The following is a 23,653-nucleotide window of genomic DNA, read 5'->3' as shown; positions in this document are numbered from 1 at the left end:
TTTCCAAACTACTGGGTTCCTGATCCTGAGACCTGAGCTGTTACAGCGGGTCCTCTCTTGACAAGGCTTCACATTTGCGTTAACATTTTGGTATCGCTCTCTTGCAATTCTGAAGTTTTCTGAAAAACGTGTCATAAATTTTAATCTCTGTTACATGGCAGGTTCTGTCTGTTCTGAAATATTGTAGTTCCTTAAAGTTTATTAGTCTCCTTTTTGTATGTATTGTAGGGAATTTCATCTGAATCTGTGGCGTTACATACTATGTGACCTCTGGCAACACCCCGGGGAGTTTTACAAGCACAAATTCCTGCCCTGAGTTAATTGTGTGTGTATATGCACCTGAATGTTAAGTTCTATCCTACATCTGATATGTGCAAATAGTCTCGTGATGTCCTCTTGTCTGCCAATTTCCTTCTCCATGTCTCCACTGTATCTGCCTCCCCCATATCTGCAGTGACACTGTCCATTCATTGAGTTGCTGCTGCTGCACACCCAGGCAGTCTACTGTACCTCTTGTGAGTACCAGGTCCTGGCATTTCGGCTCCCACCTTGTGCCTTGAGTGTATTTATATCTGGCTGCTGTTATTTCTCCTTGAAGTTACATCAGCTTCTATTTTTAGATTCTTTGCATCACATTTTTTGTTCTACATCTGTCTCTATAGAACAGCCACAGTAATTTTTAAGGTTTGCATTTTAGAAAAATTCAGAATTACATGAAAACAATAACATCAATATTAATTTTCATCTATTATTATCCCAGATTTGCTGCATCTAACATTTTAATATATTTTTCAAGCATATGTGGGAATGAAAGTATTCTATAATATATATTTAATGAGGATGCTTTTTAAATGTGCAAAATGGAACTAAAATAAGTTTACTTTGTTAAAAAATTTTGAAGCCATGAATAATTATTTTATAGTATGCATTCCCATGATCTTTTTTGAAGTCTCCATGTGTGTGGATTCCAAGATTTTTGAACCAGAACAACCTTATATTTAATTTTGTTTTCTGGGAACTTCTTGGCGCACCCTTGAGTTATACATTCACTAATACACACAGAGAGACACACATACATAATTTCACATCATTTAGAGAGTAAGCTGTTAACTTGATCAACATACACATTTATCTACAAACATATCAGTATACATTTACCAAAATAAGCAAATAATAAGTTTTGCAAATACTTCTTTATGGATATTCACTTAGAGTTCTCTTTCCTTCTTGTATATTTTTGGATAGGAGGCGGAGCCACTGGCATTAGAGCTGGTGCCCATATCCCAGCGTGTGCAAGGTGAGGACTTTAACTGCTAGGCTACCATGCCATGCCCTCCACAATTTTTTCATAAATATTCCTACTATTTGCTTCGTGTTTTCTTTGAACATGCACTAGGAATGTTTTTGCCTTTTCATTGTTTCATTAGGATGATTATAATTCTCTGTATGTAGCATGTTCTTAAGCATCATTAGCAAGGCTGGATGAGTGGTAACAAGCACTTTCAATTTCTGTTTGGGGAAATTTTTATTTCACCTTCAGTTGTAAATGAGAGCCCTGCAGGATACAGTATTCTGAATAGGCAGTTCATTTCTTTGGGGACTTGGTCTATGTCTATGTCTCTCCATTCTCTCCTAGCCTATAAAATTTCTGATGAAAAATCAGCTGGTAGTATAATTAAGAATCCTCCAAAGGTAATCTGGCATTTCTCTCAAGGATATTTCATAGCCCTTGCTTTGTTCTACTGTTGAACAAAAACAAGGTGGGCATGATATATCTCCTTTACTGTCAGCAGCAGGGAGAGTATACTCACATATAATGACATCCTCTCTCCTAAGGTGATGGATGCCTGGAATTACTCCTCAGTGGCCACAACCCTCTCCCTCCCTTCCCTACCCCACACCAACACATGGATCTCTGTGGCTCTCAGTGTGAGCACAGAACCTTGCACAGATCCTCCCTGGGCATTCAGGGTTCTCTTGGCCTCTGATATCAGACACAATGATGTCCCAGAGGCCAAGCTACATGCCATGCCCTATTATGAAGTCACAGAATTCCCACAGTCTTAGTACACAAGGCTCCCACAGTTTTGGGGTGCAGAGGGTATAGTCTGACCCATGGTCCTGTCCAAAGGTGAGAGAAAGCAGGGGCATTCCCTGAGCCAGCTGCCTCTGGGTTTTCTGCCTTGGCAGGTTGAACCCTGGAGCCTGTCAGAATGGATGGATGTGTGTCTCTCACATTGCTAAATGTGTGCCTAGCCCAGCCAGGCCAAGCTCTGCTTTGCCTGAAAAGCTGATGCAAAATCAGTGGGGAATGTGGATTTATCCCCCTGATAGCATCCCCCAATTGCATGCCCATGTGCTTATGCTTTCTCAGCCTTTTCTTGGCACCCAGAATGTGTTGCTTCCCTGCTAGGCACCAGTCACTATTGTATGAGAATGGGAAAAATAAGATGTTTTTTTTCCTAACTATGGTATGCTGGTACCCTAACATTCTATCACCCCAGGCTGTGGCCAAAGCCAGTGTGGTCTGCAACATCCCCCTCAGGCAATTCTGTCAGTGACACTGGCTGTGAAAGCCTGCTCCCACACTGTTCCCAGAAGCCAATGTCTCCTCCAGCCCCAGCCACAGGGCTAGCCAAGGATCTCTCAACTCCCTGCACTGTCCACACTACTACACACTATCTGTCCACCTCCTGTAGAATTTCCACTGCAAACTTCTCTCCAACTGTCCCCCAGGAAGGTACTTCCTCTGTTTTCCTTCTGCAAAATTCTCCCAAAGACAACATACCTTCTCCTTATTCAACCGTCTTGGAATTCTCTCAAATATTTTGTATTATCACCACCTCAGCTTACTGAAAGTCAGTTACACTGGAGAGAATGGAACTTAGGATTTTCCCACTTAAAATAAGCCCACAAATCTTTTTTTAAAGATGGGGAGTTTATTTAAAGGACACGTATTTGTTAGATATTTCAAAGGAAACACTTTAGAAGTACAGGAACATGTTTGGGATTATCAGAAAGGATGTGAGTGAGATAAGAAGGCATGTGAAAAGTCCTCGAGTAGGCCAAAGTCACAAGAGCTGGACTGTTCCAAGAAACAAGTTGTGTTTTTGTGTTGAAAAATAAATTTCAGATGGGAGTTGTACTTCTGATAGAGAGGTTTCTGAGAAGAACCTGAGAAACTTCCATCTTCTAATGCAGCAGCAGCTGTTCTGCACATGATTTGATAGTATGAGTCAACTTTCAACCTATGATCTTTCTTTTGAGAATTTGCTGTTTATCTCATGCAAAGGAAAGAGTCATTTCTTGGATGTACTAAAACCATTGCCCAAAAGCATAAATGTGCTTAATGTATGTTTCCTAATTTAATAGTTGCTTTATAGGAGGTATAAATGTTAAAGGATCTTTTTCTAGGTATTCTAACTCAGTGAAAATGAGATTAAAAAATAATAAAACAAGGAAAAGCCATTTGGCGCTGGTCACATCACTCAAAGTTATTTTCCTCACCAAAATATCAAGTAAAAAGGCATCATTTGTTTTTTTAACAGATTTTTTTATCCCATTAGGGAGACCCCATGGTTTTAGATGATAGATCTTTTACTGAGCTCTAAATTAGAATTGCTAATCTTATTCTCATTCCCTTTGTCCATTGAGTGTTCTGAGAGCAGGCAATATATCTAATTCCAACTAATGTGATATGATGGAAAATCTTCTGGGGAGAGTATCTTTTAAAATGACTCTTAAGAAAACCTTTTGCTCCTGGAATTCTGAAGAGATTTCCAAAACTGTGGTAGCACACATGAGATGATCATCATAATGAAAAGGAGGGAGAGGAGAGAGAGAGAGAGAGAGAGAGAGAGAGAATGAGTGCAGAAACAAGAGCAGTGTTACCTCCAGTAATATTTTAATGGAGAATCTATGATAATAACCACATTCCTGGATTCTTATAATATAGTAAAAATTTGATCCAATGTAAATCGTCTATTATTTGTAGTTGAAGGCACTTTCAATTGATATAGGAATCTTCAGATAAATGAAAAACCCACCAGAAATGCATATGTAGAATGTTGAGTTTACTGTCCTGCTGGCGCTAGAGAAGCACACCCAGTGGGAGACCTGAGGGCGTTTCAGTGGTTGGGGTGAAGTGCTGTCAGGGAGCTGTCACAACTGAGCGCCCCTTGTCTGAAATGCTTCAGGCAACAAGTGTTTCAGGTAATGTGGTTTGGAGGGTTTTAGAGTATCTGCAGATAGAAAATGAGAATTGTGGAGGTAAGACCAAAATGAAAACGTGAAATTCATAAACACCTTATACTCATAGCCTGGAGTTACTGTTATATGATATTTTTAGTACACCTGTGCTTTGAGTTACCGTTTATGATGTCAGAGCTGTAGTCAAAAAGTTTTGCATTTAAGAGCATTTTGGATGTATCTAAGGAATAGCTTCTGTATATCCTATATAAAATCTAAAGCATTATAACTTTTGGGGTTGGTTTTGGTGAGAGCTTACTGAAGTGTGCATTTCCTCTGGGTTGTTCAGGAAGTAGAGGTAATCCTGAGTTTGGTCTTGTGCAGATATGAGCGAGCATAGCAGGGTTAGTCTAAAGTTAATACTGAATTGGTCCTTCCTGTGAACCAGAGAGGAGGTTACTGCATCTTCTCTGCTGTTCCTTTAGGTTCTTGCTGTTGGTCTTGCGCCAGACATGACTATAGACTTGTCTTATTTTTGTCCTTTGGCATTCTCTGAGATGGTTTGTGTTCAAAGGAGAATATCACCTGGCCACAAGTGCCCAGCCTACTGCTACTGAGAGTAAGACCCAGATGAATATGCTATGCCAGCTCCCAGGCCTTGAAGACTGTGTTTCTCTTTATGCGTGTGATGTGTACTATCAGTCATCAACTATTCATGCAGAAACACAATAGCCTATTATAAGTATATATTCAGGATCTTAAGCAATTTTACAAGAGCCAAAATTGAAGCTGTAGGAATCTGCACTAAGGAAATGGCAAAAAGATTAATAATGCAGTTCAACCTCAAAGGTCATTGAAGAATAATGATTGTAATAAAGAAATAAAAATTGAGACCAATTAGATTCCTCTTAAAGGGGGAAAACTGAAAGAGACGTGTGTGTGTGTGTGTGTGTGTGTGTATATATATATATATCTCCAGAATAGGGAATGGGAGCACTAAGACTGGAGGACAGTGTGCACAATTTCAGGATGTAAAGATCATGATATTTGCCAGGCAACAGGTGGAAATTCCCAAAAGACCTTGAACAGTTGAACTCTGATGCACAGCCAGAGGTTAGCACAGGAGAAACTTTGGAAGACAGCATGAGACTATGAGGCGAGGGCTTATGAACCACAGTATGCATTGGTACAGGTGTGCAGGATAAGTCATGTGTATATCAATTATATTGAATATGTTGAACTTTTCTTGGAATCTTATGACCACAAGAAATGTGCTTTTATGCAGTCATTTATGTAGCTGATAGAAAGCTTTGCTGGACAAAAATTTTAGCCGTTTAGCCCATTAAATTTGTTTATCCTCCAAATTGCATGTAATTTGTATGTTTTCATGAATATGTATGTATACATATATATGTGGTATGTCAGGACATGAAATTCTGCTTTTATTTCGCTTCTAGGAAAATTATTACAAATGGATATTTTGTCTAACTAGGTACTTGGGATGTTTTTCATGATATCCAGTACAACCCACAACCATGAAAATTCTCAGTAACAGCTGGGTTGTTCTGTGTTGCTGCCATTTGGACTAGAAATGGCCTTATCATTTATAACCTTTTATCACTGCCAAAAGGCCCCAGTGCTGTGACTGAGAGCAGGTGTCCTACTGTGATTCTGATGAGTTTTACCAAAAAGAGTATGATTCTTCTATTTGCTAGCCTTAACTAGAGGCAGACCTTTTCCCTTTTCTTCTCTCTGATTTGAAATGGAACTTGAAGCAATGACTCACATAGTTTTTGACCTCAACTCTGTCTAACTTTTATCACTGTTGGTGAGATCAATGCTAAAAACTGGAAATCTTTAGAATGTTATGATTTCCAAAGAGCCCTAAACTTGAAATCATCAAGCCAGTTTCATCTTGCAGTCAACTTTATTTTGGTTTAACTTGAATTTGTTTCCCAGTGTTATGTTACATTTAGGCACTCTGGTGTATCACAATCCATTCTTGTTTTATCTGAGTGCATCCCTCCTTCCCATAGAGGAGGTTAGAAGTGCAATCTTAGGTCTAATTTTGGAGCTGCTTATTGTTTAAATATTTGTAAGAGAATAAATTTTGTGTTCTAGCCTATCTGTACAGGAAAAAAATCATATGCACACAGTTTAGCATTATATTTAGCATCAAATAAATATCTAATACTGTGTTGTTATGGAGTTTATTCAGCTATGAGTAGCCTTTGGGTCTGAATGAACTTCTGGAACAACCAAATATATTTTGAGGACCCAAAAGCAAGCTGATGGATCAGATGCTCTTGATATGTTTAATGGATTAAGTTTAGAGATTCTCATCTTTGAACCTTTCACTGTACACTTGATTGAAAAGATTCCCATGTAAAGTGACACAAATAACAAGTATGCTATGTTAATGTTTACCCTGTAAATTTGTATTAAATATTATCATTAAAAGCCAACCCAGATCTTATTTTGCCGAAGACCAGCTCCATCTGAGTTCAGAGCTTGAGGAAGCATGTATGGAGTTGGTGAGAAAGATGGACCATTATATTTTTTTTATCATAATTGACCATGAAAGAAAACTGTTGCCTTTACACAGAAAAACTCACAAGTTTTCACACAGACTTTCATGATCAAGTGGGTGTTTCCTAAGATAATTCTGCAAATCATTTTATTTCAAGGCAGGCCATTATCCACTCTTATCTTACAACCATGAATTCCTCAGCTGGCAGCACAAATTAATCAGTAATACATTCCTAATACATTTCTCTTTTTATCTTAATCATTAAAAGGAGAAGATATATCACAAAGGGAAAAACATAAAGATCAGAAACAAAAATCTTTCAACATAAATCCCCACTACAATCACAGGTTTAACAATCCCTTAATTAGTTTGAAAGCATGTTTTACAATGTTAGTACCAACATCCTTAAGCTCCTCCAGCCAAAGAGTCATGCGAGCCACCTAGACAGCATAAATTGTTAAAGGCTCACTCACCAAGACATTGTTAATGGCATTAGTTCCTAAGCTCATGTCAGTTACAGAACCCATCTCACAAGGGCAAGCAACAATGCATCAACAGATTTCGGTGGTAGCTGAGTGTCCATGAAACTGCATTGAAGTGGCTGGAGTGACATTTACCAGGCCTTGCCATACAGCTGGAAACTCCTTGCAGCGTTGCCAACAAAGGAGCCATTCTTTTCACAACTTTGTGTCTTTGATCCCAATGACACAAAACCTGGAAGGCCTCCAGGCAGATAAGATGCATGGGAAAAGATTACTAAAAATGCACCAGTGTACCCATTTTATATTGAATGAGATTGAATGTCAGAGATATTGAAATACTTTCTAGATTTGCAGTTAGACCTCTTCCATACAAGTCTCTTATTTGTTCATCCCAGGGGCACTTGTTCTTCTCTTGGTTCTTTGATTATTGGTAGGAAAATACAAGTGTCACCTGCCATTTGAAGTAGACTTGAGAGCATGGGCAAGGGCAGGTCAATCCACCAACCTGCCCTCCAATTCACCTTTAGTGTGTCAACGCAGAGCAAGGCAAATGAGAAACCCTCTCCTGAACTCTACTTCTCCAAGCCTTCTTTTGCTTTACTTCCCCCGTATTTTGTAGCTTCTAAGCATGTCTTCTAACCACTTGCCTTTATAGGAGACAAGTTTATGTGCCAAGTGTCAGGCAGAAAAAAGTACAGAGTTGGTTTGTTTCAGTTCTTTCTTGGACTATCCCTAGATGCTCATAAAACAAAACTAACCTTAAAAAAGTAATAAAGAGATGTCCCAAATACTGGCTATAAATGGCTCAAAAAATTAACATTCAATTACAGGATAAATTAATGTTGCCATGTTTACTTGAAAATTGAGTTACGTATACATGTAAATGTGGATTCAGTCCTAAATTGTCTCTCTCATTAGTGTTTCCTTTTAGAACATTGGTGTTACCCATCATGAATGACTTTTCCATTAAGAGAAAAATAGATTCAGGATAGGTCTATTCAAAAATATTGTGGACCAGCTTTACTACTCCAATACTTTCTTAGTGATTATAAAAATGCATCTCAAATTGAACTAGGTAGCCAGTGTTTCACTGGCCAATCGTGATGCACTCTTTCAGCTGTATCATTTCTCCTTAATTGGGCCTCTCTCCTGCATAGATGAGTACTTAAACAACTTTCAGGTCTAACTGAATGCTCTTTTAGATCATTCTTAAATACCTTTGACTTCTATGTATTTAGATTGTGATAGCAAAGCCCAGAGAATGAAAATGTTGAATAACAGGAATCCCTGCAGAAACTGAAAGAAAGGTCTGATATTCACTGATTCACTCCCCAAATGGTCACAATGGCCAAAGCTGAGCTAATCCGAAACCAGGAACCAGGAGCTTGTTACAAGTCTTCCACATGGATGCAGGATCTTAAGGTTTGGGACCATCCTCCACTGCTTTCCCAGGCCACAAGCAGGGAGCTAGATGGGAAGTGGAGCAGTCTGGACATGAACCAGCACCTATATGGAATCCTGGTGCATACAAGGCAAGAATTTAGTTGCTAGGCAATTATACCAGGCTCAAACACTAAGAATCTTAAGAAGGAATTTGAAAGTCCTTACTAGGATACTTAACTACAGCAGCTAGAAAAAGATCAAAGGATGCAGAGGACATCTCTTGTGCCCATGGTTTTCCTAAAATAGAACTTATTAAGCCACATTCATAACTATTAAAATTAGGGTGATAGAATTTGTAGATAGTTAGGAGCCTCTTTATAAATATTAGATATAAAACTTACCAGAGTACTTAGGGAAATCTCAAAAGATAATATGGAATATGAGATGGAGACTGAAGCTATAAAATGAATTCACACTTAGCAGAACAGTTAGACTGCAAATGTGACTATGGAGATTGTGCCTCCTAGTCTTTCCACTCAGATACATTTCACCACAGACCTTCTTTCCCAGGCTAATTCCTCCCGGGTCCCAAAGAGGTCATCTTACAGTGCTTAGTTATTATTGCCTCAAACACTTCATCACATGGAGATAGGAAAAATGTCTGGTTTATTGGAACTTTTGTTTAAATTGTACTACTGTGCCTTACATATATCAGTATGAATAGGCTTCTACTACAGAGATTCTTGGGCCAAAAACCTCCAGCACACAAATGAACCCTGTTTTATGTCTCCCAGAGTTTCACAAAAAGATCCTACCAGATGACAGCTCATCCCTTCCATCAAGTGTTTTCTGGCTGCCTTGTACTGAGTCCTGTGAGCAATGCCATACCACACCGTGTGTCATTTAATCATCATAGTAACACAGTGACTTAGGGATTTGTCTTCCACTCCACTGCCCTTCCTCCTCTTCAGCTTATGATGCAGAATTGTAGTGGGAGGAAGAAATGCAGCTGGTGATGTGGAGCAAAAGCAGAGATGAAGTTAGCCATCCCTTCTCTTCCACCACAGATTCCTAATCTATAGGATCCAACAAGTCAGTCAGAACAGGGTTGGGGAAGAATGCAGATGGTTAAGACTAAGAATTTGAGGTTCTAGTGTTATATTAAAATGTTGAGTTTATTAACTTGAAAGAATAAGACTGAAAGATCTTTAAAATGAGTGGAGAAGCCATGGAATCTAAATCTTCATTTAGAAACAGTGAAAATCAAGTCAATGGAGCAGGTGGTGGAAAAGGAAATTGACAAAATTTTCCTCTTATACACTGTAATTTTTCTAGATTTGGAATTAGTCTTCCATTCCTCCTTATACCAAGGATCATGTGTTATGCCATTCAGTTCTCACCAGTGTCCCTACCCACAACATTTGGTTCTTGTCTTTGCCTTTCTTTTATTTTTTTATGCTTTATGCTTTCCTGACAGATCCCTTCCTCCTGAAGACTCCTGGCTGCCTCTATGACCAGCTTTTACTCATTTCTGAGTTTAAGGTTAAGTCCCAAGTCAAGGTCCTCATTTCCATTATTGAATCAAATAAGTGAATTTGGTTTCCGATCTCAGCTCCTTCAATTTCTCCATGTCAGTCAATTTGTTGAATCAACAATATGGGATGGATATGATAAATATAAGTTGGTCACATCAGTACAGCAATGTTCTCAACCTCCTACCAATGGTGCATGTGAATAATTCCCAGGCAATCATTCTGTAATATATTTTCCCATCTGATTTTATCAGCTATGTATCAGTAAATTAACACCATGTAAAGAGCTCCCCACATACTTTCAGATCAACAAATTTCTACACTAAAAAATTTTTGTCCTATGCTAATTATTTTACAAAATACTTACAATAATCACAATACTATCCTGGTGAAGATTTTTTTTGCTAATTTACACGTCAAGAAATTCACAGAGGTATAGTACTGTTCTAAGAATGACAAAGCTAGAATCCAACTTCATGCTTTTTTTTAAGCCAGAAAGAACTAGAATTTGGCAAAATCTTGAATACAGAAATAATTTGCAACAGATGTTGGGAGGCATATGCAGACAGACATTCATGAAGCAATATCAAAATATTAACTTACAAATGAGATATAAAGACAGACAGAGGAAGAACTTGGCTTTGGCTAAGATCCCAGCAGTAGGAATTGCCAAATATTATCAATTCAAGCCAATGCTTGAACTCCCCTCTGGTTGTAAACAAATATACTTTATGGAACAGTGGTAGAGGTATAGGCTCTATTTAACTTAAGGCCTGCATTGCTCTAAATAACACCAGAACTTCAAGACTCAAACTGCAAATGACAGGGCACATAGTCAAACACTCTCATTCCAGACTCAGATAGAATAATAACTGCTAGATTAAGGGACCCAGAAAAATTAAACAGAAGTAGGATTTTGCTTTCTTATCATAGCTGCTTGCTCCTTCAGCCATTTGCGTAGCCAGCCTCTACTTTAGAACCTAGCCATTTTATGTTAACAAAAATTTTACAGAATATCAGAACTTTCTCAACATTGACTATAGAAAAATAGCATTTTATGCTCTAGCTATAATTGTTCTAAGAGATTGAGAAATGAGGTATATTCAAGAATTCAAAGATAAATTTATAAGTTGCTACCAAACATTTATTACCCTGCATGTAAATTCTGCAACACCAATATATTAACTCATGCTATTTAAAATCAATAATGCTTATAATTCAATAGCATATCTCAGACCATCAGATGCTAATTTGAAAAGGACTTATTGAATGTGTATGATTACTGCGACACTAGGTTGCAAATGTTCAGAAGTGGGAAAACAGAAATCCTGGCCTCACAATCATTTTTCTGACTATCGTGTATAGCAAACTTAAGTCACGTGCATGTTGCTTGGTGATAATATTCATAGCAAAAATTAAAAACATACTTGAATAATAAAATAGCATTGAGACATTAGCCTAAATTGTAAGATACATCTATAAATATTCACTTTATATTGACATAAAAACAAATAAATGACAAAGTATGTATGAGTGTCCACTGAAGATGAATCCTAACTAAATTACTTTAATATGTAATATTGGCCCATTAAAATTATTACAAATGTATCATATTAACATAAGTTATTAGTAGACAAAGCTAGACATATATATGTAGATTTGTCTACTATCTTCAAAAATGTTCATTTGCTTGAAACTAAATCCTTTCTATAATTAAGTTTAAAGAAAATAATACCTCCAATGATTTTCAGACTTTCCAAGAATGTTCATATTTGTTAAGATATTTTAATTACACCAATTCAATAAAGAATAATTTTCCCTTGTGCCAAATACTTTTCTAAGCACAGAGAACAATCCCTCACTGAAATAGGATGGGAGCATTGGCCAAGCAGATATAATGCCCATTTTATAGAATAGTATTTTGGATAGATTGAATCAAAGCTACAGTGTTTTAAAGAGAGAGCAAAAACTCAGCAATAGGACTTACGACTAATGAATTCATAGATGGGCATGATTTGCTTTTTTTAATCATTTCATTATAACAGGGATTTATAAGGACATATTAGCTTAAGTGCAGATCTTTACAGTTAAGAAAATGGCCATTAATGTGGGTCATTTCTCCAATAGGGAACTGAACATGTTCTATCAGATTCTGGCTTCTTGAATTTCTGAACCCATTAATTAACATCTAAAAGAAAACAAACCTTCAATTTGGACACTCTGGTGTGTCCCAGTCTTTTAATACATGCCATTCTGCTAGGTTGAATTAATGCTGCATTAATTGCTAACGTATGGGATTTATTTGCTTCAAAAAGTCTGTATTCTTGGGTCCTGTGCTGTGATGTAGCCGATAAAGCTGCCTACTGCTGCTCCAGTATCTCATATGGATGCCAGTTCAAGTCCCTGCTGCTTCACTTCTAATCCATCTCCCTTTCAATGTGCCTGGGAAAGCAGTGGAGATGACTGATGAGCTTGTGCCTCTACACTCATATGAGAGATCCAAAGGAAGCTGCTGGTTTCACACTGGCCCAGTTCTGGCTATTGTGGCCATTTGGGGGAATGAACCAGCAGATGAAAAATTGATCAGTCAGTCTCTGCCCCCACTTCTGAATCTCCCTTCCTCCCTCCCTCCCTTCCTCCCACCCTTTCTTTCTCCTTCTGAATCTCCCTTCCTCCCTTGCTGTCTATTCCTATCCCCCCCACACTCTGCCTTTCAAGTAAATAATTATTTTAAAAATCCAAGTGTTAGGGTAGGCATTTGGCACAATGAAAAAGTCTGTGTGAGGCTTTGTATCTCATAGAAAAGTGCTTGCTTTGAATCCCAGCTCTTGCAATTACTGGTTTAGCTTTCTACTGGCACACACTCTGGGAGACAGCAGATACCGACTCAAATACTCCCTTCCACCCACATGAGAAACCCAAGTTGATTTCTGGTCACCTGCCTCCCCCTCATGACTCAGCTTTGACTGTTGTCGTGATGCATGGAGTGTACAGCAGATGCACGATCCCTGTGTCTCTATGTCTATCTCTCTTTCTGCTTTCAAAGTGAATAAAAATAAACAAGTAAAATTATATTTCACATGCAAACAGTGATAGCAGAACAATATGACATCATAGGGGTGTCATTACACTGAAATCAGATGACCTAGATTCAGATTCTTGCCCTGACATTGGCTAGGTGTTAATTTGTATATCCTTACTGAAGAACAATTGCTTCATCTATAGAAGAAAAAGAATGCCACTTGATTACAGGTGCTAATGGATTCAGTAAATGAATGTGTGTGGACCATAAAGTAGAGGTTCGGTATATATTAGACTTGAAAACTTTGAAGGGCATGCAGGAACTGATTCTGGATGAGAGAAATCAGGAAAAGGGAAAAAATAAGCTGAAAAATTTAAAGTGTGTGTTATAAAATTATCCATAATCGGTCATCAGGAGCAAATAATGCAAGCCAAATTTTCTTGCCCCCTGATTCCAATGTGAGACAACTGTTAAATCACAATGAAGAGAATAAAAAGGTAATTTGAATCAACAGATTTTGTTTTTCAGTGTTGAGATTCCCTAAATATTGGGAACATGAAAGATAATTCAAACTGTTTTAGTGCATTTATGTAACAACATGAGAAAGTTTCATCTCCACATCTGACAGCTTGACAAATTTTATAATCCAAATCTGTCATCTAGAAGGTGAGTCTTTTCAATAACTCCTATTTTCATGCTTGTTTAATGCTCTCACCACTATAGCCAAAAAAAAATGCCTGAAGACTGCACAGTTGTCTTTAATTAAATTGAATTAAATCTCAGACTTTGTACATTGAAAATGGTGCCTCTTGATGTTCCCTAAAAGTAGAACAGTGTCTCATGTATCTGCTCTTGCAGTTAAGAAAACCTTTAGATCCATGGCTCCCAGTTCCTCCTCCTGTCATTTTCTTAATGTGGGAAATTATCAACAGCAGATGACTCATGGGACATCTAGTTCCTTACAGATGGATGGAAGATAGGCCTACAAAGGCCTCTTCCTTGCCTTTGAGTCTCTGTTTAATATCATTCATCCCTTTAAGAAATTCTTCTAAGAACTAAGACCTCGAGCATCTGCAGCATAATGCCTGGACTGTCAAATTCTACCACCAACTTTTTTCTCTCTTTGAATATTGCATTTAGTTAAAATGTTAAATTTATTTTCTTTATGAAAGTTCTATAGCTCTAAGCCATGAACATTTTCAAAATAAATCAACTTGATAATGCAGATATATAATGTGTATTGGAGGTAATGAGCTGTGTGGCTTAGGACTGCCAAATTGGGCCTCAAAATCAACCTCTGAAACCATTTGGAAGGATTGATGTGTACAGTGGAATGGCTGGTGTTGCTCCGAGCTTTTGAGGTCAATGTTTCAATTTCCCTGACAGCAGTTTCATTGGCAGAACAAAATATACAAAGGTTGCCAAAGCTAACATATCAGGTAGGGGCTCCAAACAGATGTGTTCTCATTTCCTGTTACTTGCCATTTCTTTCACTGCAACTTCAATTATGTGTATCAAGCCAAATTAAAATGCTTATTTGGATGTGCTTAGTGCCTATTGTCATATTTGGCTAAACTTCACCAAATCCATGGTTTAAAGTCAGTGAAAGCACTTGAGGGTTCTTATCCAATGATTGAGTAATCAGTGTAATATTTTTAGTGTTACCAGAAAAGCTGAAAGTTGGAAAATAATAATCAATGAGCAATAACATGTTATTACCTGATATTTTGTCTTACCTTGATTACTTAGAGTTTGCTAGTTCCTAGATTCATGATATCCAAGCTTTTCATATATGTAACAGTTAAACAGCTGCACCAAAATCACCTGAGATGGATGTGAACAGTACTGATTTCCTTACTCTTCTGCAAACTCACTGAATCACAACTACCAATGAGAACATGAAATCTATTTATTTTTTTAATCCCTCATTAACAACTACAATTGGGATTCATTAAGAAGATCCTTCTGGCTCAAACCATTTCTAAGTTGTTTAACCTGGTTCAGATAATCATTTATTTGAATTTTTCCCAAGGCTCCATTTTTATCTCACCTAAAAAGTTGTGGTATCATAGCAAAATCAGATCTTTAAATAGTTTCAGCTTTTCTCAGTCTTATTATAAAGTCTTAGAGACAAAGCAAGACTAAAGGGGACATGAAAAACAAACTCAATATTGGGCATATTTTTACATACCGCATTCTATGTGTGGAATTTTTGCCATGTATGACATGGGAAAAAATATCATTGGGAAATGAAAATGGTCTATTTCCTAAAAAAAGTTACTGTAGATTTCCCTGCAGATTGAAAGTGATGATAGATTAAAGAGAATGAGGCATGTTTGAAGAGAATGAAACATGTTCCCGAAAGTGGGATAGCTGGGCCATCTGGTGGGTCAATTTTCAGTTGTCTTGGCACTCTTCATACTGACTTCCACAGTAGTTGTACTAGCCTGTGTTCCTATCATCAGTGACAACTTTGACAATAGGTTGCTAGATTCTACTGTTGTCTATACTTACAATGTCATAATACACTTAAAAACAAGAATGATAGACTTGTGACTTTTTGCAGAAGGACCATACTATTCTAATAATATAGGGGGAAAGTAAGAGGCAGGGAAGAGAGGGTAGAACGGGAAATGCCTAGCCTGTGGAACTGTATCATAAAAAAATAGAAATTAAAAATAAAGAGAGAATTGGAGAAAAGCTGGCAGAGAAAGAAAGCCAGTTGTGGATGTTAAAACCAAGAAATCTGGTTCCTGGAGGAGATCTGAGACCATGAAAACTGTTAGGTGTATAGAATACAGACTAAGCTGCTTTTAAAAATATCTCAAGACACAGTGGCTTAAATTTGGTATTTTGTAGCATTTAATAGTTCCAGGATGAACAGGTGAGACTGGTTCTAAGCTAATTTCAAGTTTCAGTATTTTTCAGGTCTTAGGAAATCATGAAGCGAATTTAAAACAAGTCGTTTTGAATTTAAAGGAGTAACCAGGCGTACATCCTGGGCCTGATGCAGTTCTGTGATCCCACCCAGACGCAAAGGAAGGGAAAAATATCACCTCCTTCAGGGCAGTCATGGCACCAGTGAAACACAGCTTATACTTCTAGAAGGAAGAAGGACTTTTTAAGTACAATATTAAAACTCACAGTCTCTGCCCACTCAAAAAAGATGATTTGTTTTGAGTTTAGAGTAAAACCCTGCACCTGGTGCCATGTGAATGCCCACTTCATGTTTTCCTCTGAAACATTTAGTAAAATCAACATTGCTCACTATTTTGGGTGACTTCTTTCCAGTCAATGTAAGTAGCCAAGTTGTGCTACAAAGTTGGCACATTGGTAAAAATAAAAGCTCCCTTCCCCCCAGGGAAAGGGACAAATAAGCTGCACATAAATTGCTTTGTATTCGTAACAGCCTCATAACCAGTGGCCACACAACTATAAGTGATGAAATTGAGATTCCAGCCAAAAGCCTCATTTGAAAGCCCTTACCCTCTCATGGTGCCCACTCTGTTTGCTCCGTGTGCTGCCTTCATTGCACAGGAAAGGTGAATATAACCCAAACTTATAATTTATTTCTCTGCTTTTTTTATATTTATTCCTCCTTCAGCTTGTCCAAATAACCTACCTCCTACAAAGCAAATGCAAAGACCTTATTCTAATATTGTTAAATCAGATTAATGATATTTTTACTTAGATTGGAAACTTAGCCTTTAGAAAGCATTTTCCTTTCCAGAGATTTGACAATTAACCTTTAAAACATTTTAATTTAGCAAAGTGAGAGGGAGAAATTGGTAGAAAATTAGTCAGTGTTTGTTCAGGGAGAATCAAATGTGATGAATACTGACGCAGTTACATGTTAAGTATTCTTCCATAGATAATTAGGAAGTATGCATTTTACATCATGGGGGTGATCAAGATTATGCTATATTGGGTAGCTAAATAGCTCCATCATGGGCCTGCTTCCCAGTGTGACATTCCAATCAAAAAGGGAATCACATTTTTTCTGATAGATCTGAAGTCATTTGCACATTGAAAGCTGTCCATTTCCTAATAATCCTGACTAGTCCTCATGGTGATGTACAAGAATCTATTATAAACATGCTTCCCCTGGTAAATTAATAAGATGTTGCTATTTTGTCAAAAGCTGGACACTGCAAGTGTAGACTATGACTATATAAGGATTTAAACTTGACTCAGCACCTTGATTCTTGTACAGAAAAAAAAAAACACATTGTAAGTGAGGCACATAGAACCCTAATCTGTTAAGTCATCCCAGAAAAGAGTCCCATGGTAAAAATGAAGAATATGTCATATTCTGTCATAGTACTTGCCTCCTTATATGTACTTTACCTAACATAGTGTTTCTAAGAGTCACTTGGCTATAGAGATCTTCGGGAAGAAATGTATTGATATTGTACTCCTATCCCAATGTACCATGTAGTGTCCACAAGGCTTAAAAAAAGGCAACAATGATGCCAGTGACTTCACATTAACTCAATATGAATATCAGTCATGGCCCAGTATCTGCACAGTTCTATAAGAGCTGGTCTCCCACTTCCCACCTCCATCAATATCTGCTTCCTGCATGTCTCCTTGGTTCACTCTTACTGCTTTGCAGTCTCCATAATATGTCAAGTTCTCTTTTACCGTAGAGATTCTATTGCCATTTCAATACCTAGAGCTAATCCTTTACTACTTTCTTATTTCTCTGTGCTACTGTCATCTTTCTCTTCTAGTCTCTAATCTGATACTATATTCTCAAAACTCTTTATCTTTTTATGTATAATATCCTATCTAAACAAGTTTTGGAGGGTGGCCAATTAGCTCTCATTCTATTTGCAGTGTCTGGGTTCAAATCCTAGCTCTGCTTCTGATTTTAACATCCACTAAGAATACCATGGAGGTACTATGTTATGATTTAACTGATTGGGCCCCTTCCACCCACCTGAAAGACTTGGACTCAGTTCCCAGCTCCCAGCTCCCAGCTTTGGACTGACCGAACCCTGGCTTTGAAAGAATTGCAGGAGAGAATCAGAGGATAGAAGACTCATTCATTCATTCATTCATTCTCTCTCTTCTACACCCTTCCCTGTTTCTTTCACTTTGCCTTTCAAGCAAATAAAAGCAGAACTTTTTTTAAAAAGGAAGGAAAAAAGTGGTTTTTCCACTGTTTTAGCCTCTTTTATTTCATAGTACTTTATATAATATTTTACAGAACTGTTTATTATGATGTTACTCATTGTTCTTCAGAATCTAAGCTATCTGAGCAGACTTTCATTTATATTTTGTTTCCTTTTTACCCCCAACATCCTTCTCTGACACATAGCAGATCCTCAATAAACAAGCATTAAATGAATGAGGCAATGAATGATCATCTCACAGAACCAGCAAATATCCCACAGAATATGTTCACAAATTGTTGATTTTATAATGCCAAGGCATCTGACAGATTTGATTAATTCAGACTATCAACTAAATTCAAATAAGCAAGAAAAGAGAAAATTATAAAACAAGTGATTTTATGGATTAAAACCAACTGAGAAAAAAAATATTTGGCCGAAGTTTTCATTGACTGATGTGCTATAACCATTCCACAAAATAGTTTTAGTCTTTTGCTGCAATATATTAATCTCTAACTCCTTAGAAAAGTTGTTGTTTTTTTTTTTTACTTTTTTATAGCTGAGAATTTTTATACTCACAAAATCTAATGAAAGTTTTGTGAATTACAGCCTGGCTTGATCTGCACTAGAGAATATTCCAAGATTGCATGACCTTCAATGAGGAAACCTGCAGAGGACTTTTCTGGCATTCCAAATCTACTGAGTAGATGAAATACTGAATTTTGTTACTTTGCAGTTCTGGAGGTCTCACACCATAAAAATCAGTGGCCTATTGTTTGAAGTATAATTTGATTTTATTGTGAACTCAAAGTTCAATAATTACAACCTTTGAGAAATCAGAGAAAAGCAGTTAGATACATTTTCTTGAATATATCACATATTGAAAAGGGAGGATTATCATGAGCATGCAAGAAGTTATTTCCTGCATTTCAAAAAAGTCCCTCCCTGTCACTGAATAATTTTCTGCTTAGAAGAAAATACCAAGAAGTAAGTTAGAAGTTACCACTAAATTCTTTTCCTAGGAAGTTCCAATATCTAGTTGTCACTTAAGAAAAAAAAAAGATGAGCAAAGGCTCTTCTTGCTTGGTAGCCATTTATAAGTTACTTTTGAAAAGAGAACCTATGCAAAATGTGATAAAGATTCTCACCTTTCATATTTATGTAAACTTTTCAGGTTGAGCAGAAGGGGAGCATTTTTATGTGGATGAATGTCAGCAGCAGTAGAAACCAAAATGTGAGTTGGTGTTTCAGATGGATTCAAGTCCATTGAATGACAGGATTGAGGAGATTAAGAGAAAACAGAACAAAGCAGTAGCATACTAACTTGGAACTTTTAGCTGAGGTACTGAGAAGCTATAAAATATCAATGTCTTACCAGATCCTGTTCAATGAGGTTGTCATAATTTAATGGTCATGATAAAGACATGAAATGGGAACTTTCATAAATCCCTTCCCATAGGTGAGGAAACTCAGGCACAGACAGACCAAGTAATTAATCCCATGTCTCATAACTGTTGTTATGAGCATCTGGTTCCAATTGAAACCCTACCATTCTGGTTTACAGTACAGGCCAAGAATATTATTTAAGCATAATGGACCATTCACATGAGAAATTCTTTGTAATCAGCTAAACACCAAGTTCCCAATACTAGAATGCAGGAACTTATCCACAAAAGGATGACGAGGAAGAGATTTTAGGAAAAAGGTTCCTTTTGTAAGGCAATATTTTGAGCTCCAACCCCACTTCCCTCAAGTGAGAATGGCATGTGAATTAAACACTCTCTGGACAAGTCTAGTGATTGAAAGACAGGGGAGGAGAGTTAGCAGGACTACTCAGAATCTTTGGTGTTAGGGCCACAGTGGATTGCGCTGTGGTCACTGGAAATCTGAAAATCAGCAGATATGGGCTCAAGAATGCATTGGTGAAGGCGTTAAAACAAGTCTGCACAGCTAGCCGGAGATGCATTACCCATTTAAGGTGGGCTAAAGACTATACATCCATACACATGAGCTGTACAAAGCAGACTAGTATACTGGGAAGTAAAAGTATTGTGCAGTTTGCATCACTACTCCTGAATAACAGTAGGGCTCCCAATGAAACTTATACATTCACTTCCGCATTATGAAATTAGATTTCCTACCTTTGCCTGTACTTATTATGTTATGATACATTTAGATGTCAGAAAGTTAAATTTGGAATTTGTCCTAAGAGAATATACTGGTATGATAATACAGGGGGAGAATGGCAGGAGGGGAAAGTGGGGGATGGAAGAAGGAAAAGGGGAGGGACAAATCTCTATACCTACAAAACTGTATCATGGAGAACAAAAAACAAAACTTTAAAATAATAACAATAATAATAATAGTAATACATGATTCTTTACTGTGAAGTGAGATGGGAAAGAATTGACCTGGAAAATACAAAAATTTTATATATTTTTCTGTTTTCCTATTACTAGAATGTCTGGAAACAGTCATTCAATAAATGTTTATTTGTTGAGTGAATGAACTAAAACAGTGCTTGGCCAGCTATGGGGAAAAAAACCCTACTGCATTATGGGAGATCGAGCTATAAGTGCAGTAAAGGAGGCTCCAAAATAGTCCTACGTTTCCATTGTGAAAGACTCAGCATGGGTTAATCTTTTACCTGGAACATTCCTTGTAAATGAAGACAGTTGTGGAAATCACATGGTCTTCTCCAATAATGTGCTTCCCCACCCCCAATTCTCTCTACTATAGTTTACAGATCTCATAAGGAAGACAAAGAGTGCATGATCCTTTTCCTACATGCTCTGGCAAACTTGGGATTGACTGTGGATATCCTAAGTGTATTAACAAATCAGTTGTGGGTTGTGACTACTTTTGGAGCCTCTGAGTGCAGTTCCTGAATCAAAAATCTCTGTACTTCAAACAAGTATTGATCGTGCTAATCCTCTGGTGGAGCTCTGCAAGAGCTAACTGGGAACATTGATTCCCATTTCCCATTATGTACAATGATGTTCTCCTTGGTGAGCTGTTTATTTCATGGAAATCATAGCAGCACCACAGGTTAGTGACTTTACCCCTACTCCAGCCAAGGGACAAATGTTAGCAGCATTCTACTGAAAAGAAAGAAATCTCTTATGATTAGAACTCCTCTGGGGAGACACACGAGGAATGATGTTTTTTATTATAAGTTGTCATGTGAGTAGCTTACATATTACTTAGAAATATATTGTTGAGATTCCATGACCAGGTATGTAGTTTAACACTTGAAATGTTAGCATTTTACAGTGAAGTACTGGGCTCAGGACTCAACTCCAGCTCCTGACTCCACACTCTTGTTAATGCATCCTCTGGAAGGCAATAGGTTTTAGCTCCAGGAACAGGGTCCCTGGCACCCATACAGGAATCCTGGATTGTGCCCAGGCTCCTTGTTTCTGCCCTAGCCCAGTCCCAGCCCATTTGGGGCATTTCGGCTGTGAACGAGTGGATAACAGGCCTCTTGCTATCTAACTCTGGGTGGGTGTGTGTCTATGTTTGTGTCTGTTTTCTTCAAAGAAATGTAACATGTTAAAATGTGTAGATTTTTGCTATAAAATTTGAGCTTAATTGCTTTGTCAAAGCATGTTATCTAAATGACGCCTCTGCTTTGACATTTGTTGACCTCATAATGAACTTTTATAAGTTTTCTACATGTACCTAAGAAAATAGGTATGTATTTTCCAATTAGTGCTTCCAAAAAGTCACCTATGCCCAAGTATAACTTATTTCATGCTATAGTCTTTAATATTTTCACTATTTTAATCATCCTGACTTCTAAGTAATTTATAAAACTATCATATTATTACATGTTATATTTACAGTCTACTTGTAACTACATAAAATACTTACCTTTTATCTGGCATGTATATTTAGAATCACTGTATTCTTTATGAATGATACTGTGTAGAAATCCTACTAAAGTTAATAATATATTATTATTATATTATACTATAATATAATATAATGAGTTTTATATCTCAAATTCCATTTTGCCTGGTAACAATATAATAGACCCCTTACAAAAACATCTTGCAACTATGTGCCTTTGTATTCTATTATTCTGAATTTGTTGTCCTTTATACTTTACATCAGAAACTGAATGGTTATTTTTTAAAATTCATAAATATAACAAATGTGATGTTTTGTTAGAAAACTTTAGTCATTAACATAGAAGAAAGAATTAAAAATAAATTATCTAAGTATATAACTGAAGGAACTACTAAAAAAATAGTTGCACCCAAAGATTTTTAGATAAAAAGAGAATAAAATAGGTGCCAAAATCAGTGAAATAAAAAGCAATTTTTAAAAACTCAATGAAGAATGATTTAGCAGGCTAACAAAGGAGACCAACTCATAGAAGGCAACTAAAAATGGGACAGGGAACAGAGAAGAAACAAAAAAAGACAAAAATGCAAAGAGCACATAAGTACCTAACAGGACATCTCAACCAGGCTGATAGAGTCCTCCAGGAATAACTGAGAGTGTCTCGAGATGATCCATCCTCATTACATCTTGCAGGATAGAGAGTAAAGAATTCCCACATTAAGTGGCTTCAACCAAGGGAACAAGACATGAAGCAAAGATGGAATACACATAAGTGAAAGTTTTCTTTATTTTCATGGGGAGTTATTTTACTAATTGTCATAGCAATTTGTGTTGTAAACAATGGTAATCTCTATCTCCTGTTGACATCAGCCCTGAGCTCTGGTTTATTTTTCTAAATATTTATTTATTTGAAAGCCAAAGTCACAGAGAAAGGGAGAGGCAGAGTTAAAAGTCCTCCATGCACTGATTCACTCCACAATGGCCAGTGCAGAACCAGTTGAAAGCCAGGAGTCAAGATCCTCCAGCCTCATCTGGGTTTCTTATTTGTGTGAAAGGGTGCTAAGCATTTGGGTCATCCTCCACTGCCTTTCCCAGGCCATTAGCAGCTGGGGCATGAACTGGAGCCCGTATGGGATGCCAACGTTGCAGATGGTAGGTGCATCTACCATGCCAGAATGCCAGCCCTCTGAGCCGCATCTGTACCACTTGCTCACAGGTGCTTCCTCCATCCTGGCCTCGTCCAGGATCTGTTTCCTGGTTCCACCAATTTTAATTTCTCATTTAGTTCTATAGTCACTTTGTACAAAACTATGAATCTCCCACTTAAGGAAAAATAGTTTGATGCTAGCTATAGGCCAGCAGGTTTAGAGTAGAACAAAATCCATAGGCATTCAAACCCCTTTGGGACTGAACTCTCAGCCTCTGCCTCTGTGCCTTCAGTGTTAGGTGAGAGTTGTATGATTTGCCCCCGGACAGACAATACATCGTTAAGAAATGCAGTCATGGTGTCAAACTTCATAGATTACAATCAGTAAGATAATAATAGTATG

General features: G+C 37.4%; 1 long non-coding RNA gene across 1 annotated transcript in view; it reads left to right on the top strand.

Moving 5' to 3' along the window:
* LOC131481086 (uncharacterized) overlaps nt 1-23,653 on the top strand; it is a 71,763-nt gene that overhangs the window by 5,112 nt on the left and 42,998 nt on the right. Inside the window, exon 2 of the long non-coding RNA XR_009246021.1 lies at nt 18,864-18,957. This is a non-coding gene — a long non-coding RNA (uncharacterized LOC131481086). The remainder of the gene's footprint in view (nt 1-18,863; nt 18,958-23,653) is intronic.

Source organism: Ochotona princeps, chromosome 9, assembly GCF_030435755.1.
Source record: "Ochotona princeps isolate mOchPri1 chromosome 9, mOchPri1.hap1, whole genome shotgun sequence".
NCBI classification, from domain to species: domain Eukaryota; kingdom Metazoa; phylum Chordata; class Mammalia; order Lagomorpha; family Ochotonidae; genus Ochotona; species Ochotona princeps.
The sequence above is the reverse complement of the archived record's forward strand: the minus strand, read 5'-3'. Positions and strand labels throughout refer to the sequence as shown.